Here is a 17,852-nt window from a genome sequence, read left to right on the forward strand (position 1 = left end):
AACACCCAATACAGCGTTGGAAAGGAGAGTATCAGTAGATGGACATAGGCTATACACCAGCCCAACATATACATTAGAAGGGAAAAAGAATGTTTGGGAAAAAGTAGTCTTTTGTGGGCGTGTGTGTTCTGCTGTAAAGCGATGGGCGTGTGCATACATCGATGGGCATGTGCATTCGGTAAAAGCCTGCGGTTGCGATAAGCGTTCTATGTGGGACTAGCGTTCTAACACGAGTGGGCGTGCCCTTCGGCATTGTTATAGGCGTGTGCCGTTGGAGATGCCAGAAGCATTCAGAAGCAGGAGTTGTGGCATTTGCCATTGAAGCGATGTGGGGCGTCTAAGTGCACCGCGCCGTGTTTGGGGAGTGCGTGCATTTTGCGGCGATCGGGCGTCGGCTGGAGCAGACACATACGTTCGCATATTGCGGCAAGGGCAACAAACAGAAGAACACACGCTCACCTTCAGCGGTACCGAACGAGGGCTTCTGAGCGGACGCACAGGCAAGTTTTGAAATACATTTGCCTTGCCTAACACGGGGAGTGCGTGCATTTTGCGGCGATCTGGGCGTCGGCTGGAGCGGACACACAAGTTCGCATATTGCGGCAAGGACAACAAACAGAAGAGCACACGCTCACCTTCAGCGGTACCGAACGAGGGCTTCGGAGCGGACGCACAGGCAAGTTTTGAAATAAATTTGCCTTGCCTTACACGGGGAGTGCATGCATTTTGCAGAGATCGGGCGTCGGCTGGAGTGGACACACACGTTCGCATATTGCGGCAAGGACAACAAACAGAAGAGCACACGCTCACCTTCAGCGGTACCGAACGAGGGCTTCTGAGCGGACGCACAGGCAAGTTTTGATATAAATTTGCTTTGCCAATTACAACCATTGCAGACATTATATTTCATCCCCGTCATGGAGGGCCGCTAGTATATAATGAACTTACTTACCAGGCCTTTCAGCCAGTACCATTCATCCGTTGGTTTGTTGTTGTGTTATTCACATTTTTCCGCTCACTACAACACACAGCATGGGGCAATGGGGTACTCCACTACAGCCATCGACAGACTTCACTTTGGATAATGGCATTTTTCTCTTTCACAAGAAGCACATCCTAACACAAAGCACTTCGCTTCAGGGCTATGGAGTAGTATATCAAAGAGTGCATTTTGAAAAAAACTAATATTTTTACTTTCAGCCAATGTTTTCTTTTTTATACTATTGAGGTGTAGCAGCCCCCAAAACAATTAAGTTTTACAACAACCATGATAAAACAAAACAAGGCCTAATAAAGCCAAAAACCTGTCAGAATAAGTTCGACCTGTTGACTTTGCCAGTGAATGTTTGTTTTTGTGGGTTTTTTTTTTAATGAAAGTAGTTGACACACATGTCTTCAGGTCAGAGCTAAAGATTTGAGGGTATGAAGACAAAACTAACACCATCGGGAAGTGCAAGATGATTAAGTTCTTGAGGCAAGTGCCAGTGCCTATTTTTGTCCAGTGCCTGCCGCTGCTGCTATGGAATGTCGGGTGAGCAAATACTAAAGCTGAGTAGGCTTCATTCAACCTCATGTCTCTTTCGTCCACCACCAGACACCCCCTACCTCTTTATTCCACTGTTGTTCTTTTCATCCCTGCTTTCTTTTTGTTGCGGTTTTCTGCCTTTCTCGTCCGCTTTCTTTCCCCGTTTGTGTTTTTCTTTCTGTTTGTCTGAGTCAAAGGCTGATGACAAAAAAAAAAGTGCCAGTCCCTAAAGATGAGTGCTGATGGGTCCCACCAGCAACCACCGGCTGAAATTAAGCACTGGTTTAGGCTTGTCTACAAAGGACGTTGGGGCTTATTATCAAGGGGGTTTATCTCTGCTTTTTTGGCTTTAAAAGCCAAGAAAGCGGAGATAAAATGATCTCCCTATTACCTAGCTATCGCTAACACCAGTTAGCGACAGATAGTAGGAGATAGCGACCATCTTGGGCCCCGCTTTGCATGTCAGTGATATTTATCACTAATGACATGCAAAGTGGGCGTGCCAAGATGTTAGCGACTGTAACAGTCACTAACATGGCTATCTCCTATTACCAACTTTTGGAGATATTCGCGTTAAGCGCGAATATCTCCAAAAGCTAACACCTGCCCTGAGCAGTTCTTAGCCATGTTATCCAATGGGAGGTGGATAACATGGCTAAGAGCATTAGCTCGGTAATGCATGAATATCGTGGACTTTTCAGCGATATTCATAGATTGCAGAGATTTTTATCGCATTTGCGATAAACCTTGGTAATACCAAGGTTTATTTGCGGTAAAAATCGCCACAGCTCAGCTGTAAATTTTTGTCTCTAACCAAGCAATAGCGATAATTATCGCTATTGCTTGGTAATATGCCCCGACGTTATGAGCATATAACAAACTCTGGGGCATATTACCAAGCAATAGCAATAATTATCGCTATTGCTTGGTTAGAGACAAAAATTTACCGCTGAGCTGCGGCGATTTTTACCGCAAATAAACCTTGGTATTACCAAGGTTTATCGCAAATGCGATAAAAATCCCCGCAATCTATGAATATTGCTGAAAAGTCAGCGATATTCATGCATTACCGAGCTAATGCTCTTAGCCATGTTATCCACCTCCCATTGGATAACATGGCTAAGAACTGCTCAGGGCAGGTGTTAGCTTTTGGAGATATTCGCGCTTAGCGCGAATATCTCCAAAAGTTGGTAATAGGAGATAGCGATGTTAGTGACTGTTACAGTCGCTAACATCTTGGCACGCCCACTTTGCATGTCATTAGTGATAAATATCACTGACATGCAAAGCGGGGCCCAAGATGGTCGCTATCTCCTACTAGCTGTCGCTAACTGGTGTTAGCGATAGCTAGGTAATAGGGAGATCATTTTATCTCCGCTTTCTTGGCTTTTAAAGCCAAAAAAGCGGAGATAAACCCCCATGATAATAAGCCCCTCTGACTCTTTGTGCAAATGTCCCGCAACCATTGGAGGATTTTAGTCATTTTAGTTATGTGTGGGAGGACTCTACTGGTAATGGCATTTAGGCTGTTTTTATTGAAATCTGAGGCTCTCAAAACGGGACAATAAAGTCACACTGGTGCGCCCATCGCTGAACCAAAAAAAGTGTCTGATTGTTGAGCATTAATGAGAGATGTGTGTATTTGCCTGAAAAAGTTGTTGTAAAAAGTGGCTGTGTAGACTATGACGTTATTTTGAGGTTCATTCGAATCCTTAAAGCTAAAAGGGTGCTGCAGGTTCAAGGGGTACATATGTGTTAACATCAGAGCCGTCTGGGAGGCCTCCACGGTGTGATGATTAATGGGGAAACGTGTCTTTTCTGCTGCAGAATTCACTGAGAGTTAATTTACACATTTTGTAAATATTGCATTAAAAAAAATGTCTTAATGTTTGAAGTTTGTTCTACTTCACTGAGCTTTCCTATAAATTGTTGCCCATGCTTAGTAAAATGTTAAACACAATAATTGTGCTAAAACAGGTTTGTCCTCTTGTATTCTAGTCTAAAAATCGGAAACTACGGTTTTATTGTGTATGTTTATAGATTTAGTGGATATAATATGTTAGGATGATGCAATTCATGCATTTTTCAAGCACCCCAGGCGACTTTTTTTCATTTATGCGAAGAATTACGCATGGTTCGAATTTAGCATATTATTATTTTAGATACAGTGCAATAAAAGTTATTAATTATCAAAATTATAACCAATACGTGTTTAATGCTGTTTCAAAAATCCGAGGACGTGCATCGAGTGGCAGAAAAGTATCACATTTTTAAAAAACGAGTGTCGTAGAAAACCCTTCATGAATACAATTTGCAGGAGAAAAAGACACCGAAAAGGGATTTATTATTATTAATATTTTTGTTTCCCAGCAAAATAAGTGCAATATGTTTAGAACTTGTTTTACTGATTTGATTACGAAAGCTGTGTGCTGGAAACAAATATATATATATTTTTTTGCGATTTTATTAAAATGCTAAATTATGTGAATTCTGTGAAATTTTCGAGAGGGGTGGTGAATAGTGCTAGCATGAAGCATGAAGATGTCGGCTGTGACCGCACATTTGCTCAACGCCATCATATGTGGATCAGGTTGCTCATCCTACACCTCCAGAGGAGCGCAAATCCTTAGCCATTTGGCAGAGCTTTGACCCCATATCTGAAGATGCCCTTCTCAAGTGCATACGCGAAACAAAGCCCTCCAACCATTCTCTTGACCCTATCCCCAGTGCCATTGCCTTTGACTTCTATACCCATTCCCTCTCCTATTGGACCACTCTGATCAACCTCTCCATTTGGCAAGGCTCCCTTCCTGTCTCCTTCAAAACTGGGCAGGTTACCCCTCTGCTGAAAAAGCCCACTGCTGATGCGAATGACCTCAACAACTTCCGCCCCATCACTAACCTTCCCTTTCTTGCAAAGATCACGGAAAGATGTGTAGCCAAACAACTCTCTCGTCATATCAAGGACAATGATCTTCTTGACAATTGTCAGTCCGGCTTCATCCAAGACTGCAGCACTGAAACAGCCCTACTGCAAGTGGTTGATGATGCGCTGAGGATACTCGACTCAGGGGAGTCCTGTCTGCTAATTCTCCTTGACCTCTCCGCAGCCTTCGACACTGTTAATCACAACACCCTCCTCAATATTCTTCAACAGAGAATGGGCATGGAGGGCACTGTGCTTAAATGGTTTGCATCCTTCCTCTCTGACAGATCTCAAATGATCAAAATAGCGAACAGTCTTTCTGCTCCTGTGGCGGTGGGTCAAGGTGTTCCCCAAGGCTCTATACTTGCACCCACACTGTTCAATCTCTACTTAGAACCACTGGGAAACCTCCTAAGCAAATCCGGGATTCACTATCATCTCTATGCAGATGACACTCAACTCTACCTCAAGGTTGCCTCCACTCATGATCTCTCCATCCTAAGATCTACTCTTGACTCCATTCAAAACTGGATGTCATCTCATCAATTGATTCTGAACCCCTCCAAAACTGAATTCCTCCTCTTCTCCTCCTCACTCTCTCCTCCCCCGGTTCAATCATGGATGGATCAGATGAATCTACTAAACAACAAACCCATCATTGTCGACAGCGCAAAATCTCTTGGTGTCATTCTAGACAAAAAACTCAATCTAACTCCCCACATCAATTCTATTGCAAAATCTGCTTGCTACCAACTGCGCCTTCTTTGGGGAATCCGTCGCTTCTTCCCGGAGCAGGACCTTATAACCCTGGTGCAATCGCTGGTCCTCTCCAGACTAGACTACTGCAATTCTCTTCTTACTGGCCTCCCCAAATCTCACCTGTCCCCACTTAAGTCTGTCTTCCATTCAGCAGCTCGTTTCATCTATGGGGCCAAAAGAAGCGATCACATCACACCGATGTTATCCACCCTCCGCTGGCTTCCCTTCGAGGCTAGAGCTATCTACAAGACCGCTTGTATCACCCACAAAGCCTTGCACTCCTCCTCTCCCTGCTACCTGGCGAATAAACTGAAACTCTCTGGAGGCTCTAGACCTTCACGCAATGCCGAGAATCTACTGCTTGAACCTCCCACTTTCAAGAAGGAAAGAACAATGGCCCAATCCTTTTCAGGCAACGCAGTGAGAATCTGGAACTCGTTTCCGCCTGAGCTCCGGACCACCGCCTCCTCCCAGGCCTTCAAAAGGGACCTCAAAGTTCTCCTCCTCCAGAGACACCTCCAAAAGTAATTCACGTCCTCTTGCTATTTGGAGGAAGACTTCCCACTACTGATATTTTCTACTTTCCATGACCATGGGAGTGCCTTCCCAGTGTTTTCCTGTGGTGGGAGTGTCTGCCTTTTTGCAGTACTCTCCATGTACTTGTGTTCGGTGCCCTTTTGTAACATGCACACAACACTTTGCCCTTGTAACACACGGTTGCTACCTCTCGCATGTTTTTACCTTTGATACTTGCACAAGTGCCACCTTGCCTACGTAACGCCTGTTCTTGTGCCTAGCACTTATTGCAGTATTATACCTCAAATTATACTCTGTTTTCTCTTATAACTGCACTCTTGTCACTTTTCCTCTTGTGCACTTTTGACTACCTCATGTATTTTTGGTTGTTCACAATTTTTACTACCTCAAGTATTTTGTTTGCTCACAATTGTCACTATTACCTTTACTACCTCATGTATTTTTGGTTGCTCACAATTTTTACTACCTCAAGTATTTTGTTTGCTCACAATTGCCATTATTACCTTTACTACCTCATGTATTTTTGGTTGCTCACAATTTTTACTACCTCATGTTTTTGTTTGCTCACAATTGTCACTATTACCTTATGTAAGTAACGTATGTTTTAGTAATCTGCTCTTTTGTAATGTTTCTCATTATGTTTCATTTCTGTTCATAATGTGAAGCGCTCTGACGCCTTCGGGTAAAGTCCGCGCTATATAAAAATGCATAAATAAATAAATAAATAAAAAAATATGAAAGAGCTCGACTGACCTGCAGCTCCCCCCCTCCACCCCTCCCTCATCCCCCATCAATAGCATATCGTTCATCACGTTCGCATTACAGGCCTATGTGCCTTTCGCCGCCCGGCGAGGTGACCTCTAGCGGTCCAGGCCAAGACGCGCCCATAATGAGGACGGATGGGGCTCATAACTCTGTACCAATTGGCAACTAGACCCGGCTGATTGCCCAGAAGTGATGATACAGAATTTATAATCGGACAGGCCTAGAAGGACTGGTTTACTGCAAGTCACGTGATTGGTTTGGTAGCAACAACGAGGAGGAGCAGTGCTAAGGTCACATTCCTGGCGAGTGTTTATATTATTAAACTGTTTAAATGAACTATTAGGGAAAGGGATGATCTGTCATGTACTGCGAGAATGGTGTTTTTTCATCTTATTTATAAGTTGAGGTCTCCTTTAGTGTAGCTCGGGTTGGAGATGCTTGTAGTCAATGTGAGCTGCATTAGGAACTCAATGGCCCACATGCATCATTCATTTTTGGAGTCGCAAACGGTGCGATTCCTTAAAATCGGCCGTTTGCGATTCCAAAAATGCTTTTTGGAATGCATGAAGCATTTTTTGAAATCGCAACATTTTTGCGATTTCCAAAAATGCGATTGCTTTTAGGAAATCGCAAATTTGCGATTTCCTAAAAGCAATGCATGATTAATTTTGAAATTGCGAATTCGCAATTAGAGGGACAAATTTACCGAGTAGTTGAACTACTCGGTAAATTTGCAAAAAGTGTAATTAACACTTTTAACGCATTTTAAAAGCATTCATGTTACGGACACACATGTCCTTAGGACATGTGTGTGTGCAACATGATGCGAAAAATACATTTCAGGGGTGCATGGGGGGGTCCTTTGGACCCCCCCCTGCACCCATGAAATTTTCTAAGTGCCACTCGCAATTTGCATTGACTCCTATGGGCCTTTTGGCCCATAGGAATCAAAGGGAATTGCGAAAATTAACTTAAGAATTCGGTATTTCTTTGGGATTCGGTAAAAATTGCGATTTTTACCGAATCACAAAGAAATACCGAAAAAAATGATGCATAGCATTTTGCACTTCTTAATTTGCGATTCCTTATTTTTCGCAAATTAAGAAATGCAAAATGACACAATGATGCATGTGGGCCAGAATCCCTAGATCCTAGTAGCTGATGGTTTGTGTCTTTAGTCAATCACTCTTTATTAGCATAAATAATATGTTGCAGAGCTCAGGCTTATGATGCATACCTGCCACCTCACACGGTGCCACCGCGCGCAACACACAGTATCAGCTCCTATCACACGGTGTCCGGGTGAGGAGCCGATATCACACGGTGGTAGGGAAAACAATCTGAAAACCATTGTAAATAGTGGTTTTCCAGCTCGTTTTCTGAGGGTTTGAGCTGCGGAGGTCCATTAAGGGGTGTGAAAACGTCCAGGACATCCGCACCTGCCTCGGAAAGCTTTTTTGTTTTGAGAGGGGAGGCTTGTGGGAGCGGTGGGGATCAAAAGTGTGAGAATGTTCTTTAAGTTGGCAGGTATGGTGATGTGGAGCAGGGGTTCTTAGCCCTGTGGCCTGGGGACCCCAGGGGTTATTAATTATAATGGGGTAACCCTGTAACCCTCAGAACCTGGGCAGGTAATTAAACAAACAATAATGGTTCTGTGGGAAAAAACATTTCAATTGAACATGGTACTTAATACCTAAATGTACTCATATATCCTATGACGGATATATACAGTTTAAACTAATAAATCAACACTGACCCAAATGGAGAGAAAGTAAATCTTTAGTAATCAACTTTGTTATGAGCATTAATTCTGCAAAGCTTTAGGTATGCTGTCCAAAATATAACAAACAAATACTGTGAATACAAATAGGGCATAGATAGTGATTTTGTGACTGGGTGATATAGGTGAAACAACATATATACATATGTAGAGGTGAACTTTGTTTAAAAATCCACTGTGAATCACAATAGTCTCAACAGGTTAAATTTGTATCTTTTGTTCTTTGGGACTTCAGGGGGTCTGCAAAGCCTACTCGAGGGTCCGCGACTGCGTAGAAAATTTTATATTATTAACAGAGTAATACAGTGAATATATATATATATATAAAAAGAAATTGAACATTGAAAATGTTCAGACATTCTCTAGATCTGAAGGAATTTGGTATTGCTGGCAACAAATTAAATTAGTATCCTCAGATTGATATGTGGGTGCAGTGCATTAAACAGAATATAGTATGAACCGTAAGGGGCCTCAACTGAATTCAGAAAAGGTCCAACCTCTCCATTAAAATTAAAATGTTGACTTTTTTTAAACACTTGATTGTAAAGTAAAGAAAATGTTACATAATTTGTATACATTTTTGATCAATGCTTGTTTGTGTACTTCTTGTGTAATGTTTTTGGGTACAAATCATTGAAAGTGCTTACGCAGGGGTCCCAGACTTTCAGTAATGACTCAGTGAGGGGTCCCAGATTCCAATAATGAGTCACGGAAGGACCCCCAGGTTCCAGTAGTGTAGTGATTAAATAGGGGTCCACAGAAGTAAAAGGTTAAAAACCACTGATGTAGAGTGTTTAAAATACATGCAATTTCTTGCTGTCTGAAGCACAGAATGTCCAATTACTTACCGGTAATCTTCATTACTCCTGGTCCCGTTGTCCTCCTCCCATTCCTTAATAATTGGAGATGACCATCTCCATGACAGAAAAAAAGAAAAAGGAGCATGCTGGGATACCCTACCCACTCCCTCCCACTAGAGTATATAAGTGGTACCAGCCCAGCATGCAGCCTGAAAACACCAAGCCAACAACCGGAAGGCCGGCCACCAGGGAGGCAGGGAGGGGCGTAAGGAATGGGACGAGGACAACGGGACCAGTGGTAATGAAGATTACCGGTAAGTAATAGGACATTACCCCCAGGTCCCTCCTGTCCTCATCCCCTTCCTTACTAATTGGAGAATACCATAGCAGAGAACCAGGCCATCCGGAACCCCACCAACACCAAGGGCTCCAGACCAAAAAACAGCACCCCACAGGAGCAAAAGGATCCCACAAGAAGGAGAAAAACGTAGGAAGGGGCGCCCCAGTGACAAGGCCCCCAACCAAGCAGAAAAAAAACGACACTCCCAAAATGTGCAAGGGACGGCCAGCAAAAAACACAAGAACTGCCGCCGCCTTCCCCCACCCGGGCAAGCCAGAAGGGGGTAACACGCGCAGAGACAAGCCCCCAAGGGAGCAACCAGAGGGGCCAAAAACAAAGCCCCCCCCCCCTCAAAACGACCAAAGGAAGCACAGGAGAAGAGGGCACACCCCAACGGAGAACGGAGCCAGAAAGGGCCACCAACCAGGGAGAAACCCACAAGGGAGGAGCCCTCAGACCCAGGCACCACCAGGCAGCCACCCAACCTGGAACCGAACAGGCCGAACCAGCCCAACGGCCAAGAGCAGAGGAGAACAACTCGCACAGAGCGGCAGGGCCGCAGGCCCAGGAACGAACAAGGCAGAGGCAAGACACGACCCACCACAGGACCAACCCAACACACCAGGGGAAGCTACCAGCAGAGCTGCAAAAGAGGGCAGAACTTGACAAGCAAACAGGCACCCACCCAGAGGAACAGCCAGGGAACCCAAGCAAGGCCCGCCCCCATCCACCGCCGACAACAGCAGCAACAGGGAACCCGGAGGCCAGAAACCCACAGAAGGACCAGGCCACAGGACAGGACCGCCCAACGGCCAACCCCAGCCGAGACACTGAAGAGCCGAAGCAACTAAAAGGCCACCCCACCAGGAGAAGAACCCGGAGCCAAGAACTGTCTAGGCCCGAGGCACACCCCCAAAGCAGGAGACACTGGGACAAATCCCAGCAACCCGCCCAACAGAGGTCAGGGAGAGCAAAAACAACTCAACCCGAAACAGACCCGGCAGAAACCAGGGTACAACCAACAAGGACAATAACAGAGACCCCACACGGAACCGGGGAAACCCAAAATCCCAGAAACGGAAAGGAGGAAACCACAACCAAGAGCCGACCAACCACCAGGAGGAGAAAGGAGGACACCATGCAACCACCGAAGGCAAACCCCAAGAAGCAGAAGGGCAAAAACAGGAAAGACCACCAAGGAGGCCAACAGCCCAACCCCAAAAAGCCAGCCGCAGAACAGGCACCCCAGCCAGCCAGGAGGTACACAACCCAGCACACCCAGGACCCGGAAGGAGAGGCAAAAAGAACGCCTCAACCAAGCAGGGGCACAGGAAAGGCACAGCAGCCAACCACAGCCAGGCCACCCAGAGACCGGAGAAGCAGAGGGAGTGAGCCCAGAGCCCACACAATGGACCCAGTGCCATAGCCAGCCGAAGGGTGCGGCACATGAAAGAACAGAAGACCAGCCCTGGACCGCCTCAAAGCCCAAGAGAACGAGCAGCCAGGAAAGGACCCAAGCAGGAATCAAAAGAGAAACACAAGCAAACAAGGGCCCCACAGCACCAAGCCCGACACAACCAAGCCGAGAGGCGCACCAGCGACCCAAAGGCACAAGCGAACGGGAGGCCAAACACAGAGACCGCCAAGGCAAAACCAACAGAGGCAGAGACCAGGTCCCCCAGAGCACACCGGAATAACCCAGGCACTGAAAAGCAAAGGAGAGGAAAACGAAAAAGGCGCACCACCCAACAGGGGAGCAGCAACAGAACCAAACAAGGGGAGAAGGAACACCCCAGGGCCGAAAAGAGAGCAAAGGTCATAGACACTGAGGCCGAAATCAGTCCACGTGGGAGCACAGGGCCAATGACAGGCCCCTAAAGGGAAAAGGCCAAAGCCCCAGACCCGAAGCAAAGCCAACCGCAACCCCAAGCAGAGAGAGAGGAGCAGGAAGCAGGAAGCAGCAAGCGGTCCACACACCAGGGGAGGCCGACACCCAACACCCACCGGCAGGGAAAGGTCGCGGAGAACAGGGCATAGCACAAGAGCCGAACACCCGAAGAACAAAAGCCACCCAAGGCAGAGGCCAAGGAAGACCAATGAATCCCTGCCACCACAGGAGGGAAACGGAGCGGCAGGTGAGAAGGCACCCAAGCGAACAGAAAAACAAGGCCAAGGCCCACCAGGACAGAGGAAGGGCACAACAGCCCCCCATGGAAAACAAGGGGTAGACCCCAGCAGAAGACAGACACCGCAAGCACGGGGCAAGCAAAAGCACCCAAAAGGGAACAAGAAGCGCCCAACAGCAAAAACCGAAGGCAGGCATCAGACAGGCACGCACACACAGAAGGCAGGAACCAAGGAACGGGACAAGTAGCCAGAGGTGACCAGAACAGGCAACACCAACGGGCAAACCCAGGCGTACCCCCAACCCAGGCACCCATCATGGCCGACCAGGGACAACAGAAGCCCACCACGAGGACAGATCAAAGAGGCAACAAGAAGAAACCCACAAACCCTGGGAAAGACCGCCCAAAGCGAGCCACAGCCCAGCTAGCAAACACCAACCCAGGGAGGAACCAAAGCTGACCCGACCAAACCACAGGGCGGGCAGCAAGTGCAAACAGAAATCAAGGCCGCAGGCCAGCACAGGATAGGAAAAAAATAAAATGCCAGGAGGCAAGCACCAAGGAGACAGGCCAACAGAAGACCCACAGGGACCAACCCCCAGCCCAGACGCCAACCAGCAACAAGCGCCCGAGAACGAGAGAAGTCATAGGGCCATGGAACACACAATCCACAGAGGAAGTCCCGAAGGACCCACCCCCGGCATTACCCCCCTCTCAAACAAAGGGCAACAGGGGAAACACAGCCCAAGACAGGACAGCGAAGGCAGGGGAGCCAACAATGCAGGCACCCGAAGACGACGAAGGACGGCCAGGAGCCCGGGAGCAGGGGGCAGCGGGGGCAGAGAACCAGGCCCGAGAAACCAAGGACCCCATACCGAGGCATCAAATGGACCACAAGCACACAGGGCATGCACGCAGGAACAGGAGCCAGCAAGAGTAGCCCCAGCAGGAACCCACCAATACTCGGAGAAACCTGAGGACGACCGGAACCAACAGGATTGGAAGAAAGCAAGGCAAGAAACAGGGAGACCAGCCAGAGCAGAGCTCAAACAGCGCAAGGAGGAGGCCCCGGAACCAAGCCCAGACCACCACCAGGGGTCCAGGGGCACAGGGTGGAAGCAACCAGAAACAACGGGCAACAGTACACCATTCCACCAGACCCGGCTGCCGAGGAGAAATGAAAGGGCAGGCACCAGCGGGCCAGCGCAGACAAGTGGAAAATGAAACTGCTATGCGGTACTCACCATGGGGGCAGTCAACTCCAACACACGAAGACTGACCCTCAATCTCCAGCGCAGACGCCATCAACAACGAGCGCCGAGGCAACAGAGGCAAAACCGGGAGCAACCGGCACCCCCAGACATCCATGCAGCGCATAGGAGGAAAGCCGAATTCAACAGCATCTTCGGGAAGCTGTGAAGGCTGACCAAGACCGTCCCGAGGTGCCCCAAACAGCAGCAGCAACGCGTCTCCCCGATAGTCCCAGCCACAGGAAGACGCTGCCTTCAACCGGGAACAGCCCAGAAGGAGCGGCGCCCTAGCCACAGAGGACCGGCTGCCCTCAATGCGGCTCTCGGAAAGCCCGGCAGGCCAGGAGACCGCAGAACAGGACGTCAACGTGTCAGCAAGGAAGACTTCAGGGATGCAGAGGACAGGTAAGACAGCAAAACTCCACATCCATTCTGTCAGAAGACAGAAAAAAAGAACAGGCTGCATGCTGGGTGCCTCTTATGCACTCCCAGTGGGAGGGAGTGGGTAGGGTATGCCAGCATGCTCCTTTTTCTTTTTTTCTCTCGTGAAGATGGTCATCTCCTATTAGTAAGGAATGGGACGAGGACAGGAGGGACCTGGTGGTAATGTAAGATGCAATTTCCTGTGGTACCTCCCATAGTCAAAAATGTGTGTTTCTCTGTTATTTTGTTGAAATGGCACCACTTCATAGAAAGAATGGTTCAATGTCAGAGTATCCTATACAAAAATATCGTCTCACTGGAAATAGATATCCCTTCATTGGTGAAATATTTTTGCAAACTATATTTAATACACAATATTCCAGTCAGACAATATTTTGGTTACAAAATTCTGAAGTCATGCCACATTCTCCTCTGCTCCTCCTATTTCACTGGTATGTCTCCAGTGTAAAGGAATGCTCCCCAAAGCAGCAGCTCACACGTCCACAGCGGTATACCACTATTAAATCAAGTGTGGTATATCGCACGACAAAAATATCCTAACCATTACCTCAACCTAACCACTACATGACCATTTAAGTGTGCGTAAGTAGATATGCAGTATTATTGACCTCAGTTTAGTTCTATACAACAGTCCAGAGGTGCAGCTCGTCAGATGCCGGTGTCACGTGCTGGATACCAGAATTAAGCCTTGTCCTGTTAACAGATGTTTTCTACATTATGCAAAAAACGTTCCAGTTAAGGCATTTTTGAAGTGTTACAGGGTGCTGAAGCCATTCTATGATCTAAGTGACATGAGCCCTTTGGGTGTTCTCTCTGTGGGTGGCCGGCTCCTGGATGTCTTAAATCCCTGAGATGAGTTTTTGGAAGGCATGTGTTGAGCGGGCCAGACTGGGAACACAAACTGGCTCTGGCAATTGAGTCGGCCCAGTCGCGGACCGTTGGGGGGTGAGGGGTGCGCATGGAAAAAAACTGCAGCTGTTTTTGTTACAGGGGCTGCTGTTGCATCTGTGCTGCAAAACCTGTACCCGGTAACAAAAATATCCCCCAGGGGTCCAAAACTGGCCCCCTCCCTGGCAGCCCACCGGGGAAACTCCTGGTGCTAGACATGGCCAGTCCGGCCCTAGTGCTGAGTGAAGATTCCTCAGGAGAGCCCAACTCCAGTGGGTACATGTGTTTTACATATTGCCTACAGACAATCCAGAGACGAAGGGGAGAGTCCCGCTGGGGGAAATCTTTACAAGTGATTAGCAAGAGAGAGGACAACACATGTTCTCTTATCTGCTGCACTAAAGAACAGGAGACAAAATTGCCTATTGTTGCATTCCACCCATTTGCAAAAAAAGAATACACATAACAGTATAATTAAAACAACCATTCATTGCTACTGCGTACAGTGCGATTTAACACATTAACAACAATCAGACCATCATTTTCCTATGGTAATGGGGTTGCAAGCACACACCCAAATGGCTGACTCAATTTTACACTAACTATTTGCTCTCCTGAGCTTCACATATTTATATTCCATTGTAGGACTTGGCCCTCTCTTCAGTTTCACCCCAAACCTTTTTCCTTTACCCCTCATGTTTTTGCTGAATTTGTTTTTGTTTGCCTTATGACTTTGCACTTTACCAATGCTAGACACCGCTAAAGTGCCTGTGCTTTCTCCCTAAAACATGGTAAGATTGATTTACACTTGATTGATATATTAAATTTACTTTTATGTCCCTTGTACAGCGGTATAGTGGTATACCATAGATCTAGGGCATGTAAATTAAATGCTAGTAGTGGGCCTGAAGCATTAATTGTGCCACCCACTTAAGTAGCCATTTAAAACATCTCCCTGGTCTTCCATTGCAGCATGAATGCTGTGTTAAATTGCCAATTCCACTTGGCAGAATAAAATGGCACAATAAACCCCTTTCTAAGCTGTATACTTCCCTTTTATTACATACTAGCAGCCCGCCCCGACGTTGTCCGGGGATAAAATATAATGTCTGCAATGGTTGTAATAGGCAAGGCAAATTTATTTCAAAACTTGCCTGTGCGTCCGCTCAGAAGCCCTCGTTCGGTATCGCTGAAGGTGAGCGTGTGCTCTTCTGTTTGTTGTCCTTGCCGCAATATGCAAACGTGTGTGTCTGCTCCAGCCGACGCCCCGATCGCCGCAAAATGCACGCCCTCCCCGTGTTAGACAAGGCAAATTTACTTCAAAACTTGCCTGTGCGTCCGCTCAGAAGCCCTTGTTCGGTACCGCTGAAGGTGAGCGTGTGCTCTTCTGTTTGTTGTCCTTGCTGCAATATGCGAACGTTGAGGTTCCGTGAATTCTGAACCCGTTTCATAAAGGTCATGGTTTTGTTACGAATTTGGTAGTAGCGAACCGTAACTAGTGAGTGCGGCATGTACGAGTGATTTCGCCATGCTAGACCGATGGATTCACTATGTATTTATGGATTCTGTTCTGAACCCTCTGGTTCGATTTTGTGCAAGGCAGCCATTTTGTGGTTGCCCTCACATAGGCCGATGACTACGGCCGAACGAGTCTTTAGTACACGTATACTTTAGCTGACTCCTAGGTGACCTGAGTGAACTGACTCCGTTGCCTGAAGCTAATCTTGCTAAGCCAGTTTCTTGTCCAGTAGTTGATCGAGATAGAGATCAAAGAACAGGACATTGTTGAGTTTATTGTACACGCACACACCCCTTTATCTTTCACATCTGTTTCTGTTTCTTCTTTTATGGTCTGTTTATGGTTTGGGCTGTGGTCTTTTATTATGGGCTTGTCCGGCCTGTCCAAGCAAGAATGTTGGGCTTTCCCGTGTAATTGATGGTGGGCTGGACAACTGAAGAGTGGGTTTGTCGATATGCGATACCTTTTGCAATGTTACCTATGATTGGACAATTCGTAAATAATGGGTGTTTGTCAGGAAGGTGATTTTTAGCATACAAGACGATGTCTCGCAATACGAAAATTGAGCAGTCTCTAGCGAACCTACTTGTGTCGTACTTCGTAGACCTCTGTTCCTGGTTGCAGCCAATAAATTTGATCTTTGACGTCACCGAGAAGTATCCCGTGTCTCTCTATTCTACGACAGGTGAATCCGAAGACTTCGGGCTTGCCCCTGGCGCCGCTGGGTTCTAAAACCCGGTTCTTCAACGTGTGTGTCTGCCCCAGCTGACGCCCCGATCGCCGCAAAATGCACGCACTCCCCAAACAGGGCACGGTGCACTTAGACGTCCCACATCTCGTCAGTGGCAAACGCCACAACTCCTGCTTCTGAATGCTTCCGGCGTCTCCGACGGCACACGCCCACAACAATGCCGAAGGGCACGCCCACTCGTGTTAGAACGCTAGTCCCTCATAGAACGCTTATCGCAACCGCAGGCTTTTGCCAAATGCACACGCCCATCGCTGTATGCACACGCCCATCGCCCTACAGCAGAACGCACACGCCCACAACAGACTACTTTTTCCCAAACATTCTTTTTTCCTTCTAATGTATATGTTGGGCTGGTGTATAGCCTATGTCCATCTGCTGATACTCTCCTTTCCAACACTGTATTGGGTGTTCCAGTTGGCGCTGTGGTTCCGGAGCTTATCCGCCTCAAAGGTTTGGGCTCTCTCTTTATAATATTAGTATGGATATGCCACCCCTAAGGTAAGCCCTAGGTTGCCCATAGGGCAGGTTGCATTGCAACTAAACAGTTGAGCATGTACATTTAAGTTTTGCATGCCAAGACAGTGAAAAACTCTTACATATGTTTTTCACTACTATGAGGCCTACCTCCCCTATAGTATAACATTGGGCTGACTTCTTACATGTATTAAGTGCTAACTTTTGATTGGGAGAAGGTAATTGTTTGCTGTCTGAGAAATTTCTATTTAAAATCCTCTTTGATGGTAAAGTCAGATTTTAACTTATTTTAAGTCTCAATGCCTCTTTTAGAAACTTGGCATTTTCATGTCCTAACTATTTGGTGTGTGCAGTCTGTTCCTGGGTCACATCACATCGTTGGGTGTAGTTAGCCATTGGACTTTGTTAATTCCTTCTAGACAGCCACACAGTAGAGGGATTAGGTGTACTTGGATGGGCCAGTACTGGAAGGATGGGGGCGGAGCTAGACACAGCCCCACATGCAAATTAATATGCTGTGCCCTACTTTCACACAAATGACTTGCATCTAGTGCGTTGTGTCAGCAGCAAGGCTGGAGCCAGGGCACAGTAGGCATGGGCGGAAAATCCGTTCCGCTCGCGGATTTTGCGGATTTTCGGGAAATCCGCAATCCGCGAGATTTGCGAATTTCCTGCAAAATCCGCAAATCCGCGAGCAGCGGATTTTGCTCGCACTGCTCGCACTGTTCGCGTGAGTTCGCGCCCCGCGAATAAGTGCGAAATTGCAGAAATACGATCTAAGCAAAACTGAAAGTAACTACTTACCAGGTTCAAAAGTTCAGGCACATCATTAGTAGCCATTTCCTGTAGTGCTTCCTGAGGGGCCCCTCCAGAGTTCAGTTGCCAGTTGAAACTATTATGTGACCCTGCTCTGAACCTCAGAATAGTTACACATATGCCACAAAGGTCATGAATTACAGCTAAGGGAG

This window comes from Lissotriton vulgaris, chromosome 5 (genome assembly GCF_964263255.1).
Source record: "Lissotriton vulgaris chromosome 5, aLisVul1.2, whole genome shotgun sequence".
Lineage (NCBI taxonomy): Eukaryota > Metazoa > Chordata > Amphibia > Caudata > Salamandridae > Lissotriton > Lissotriton vulgaris.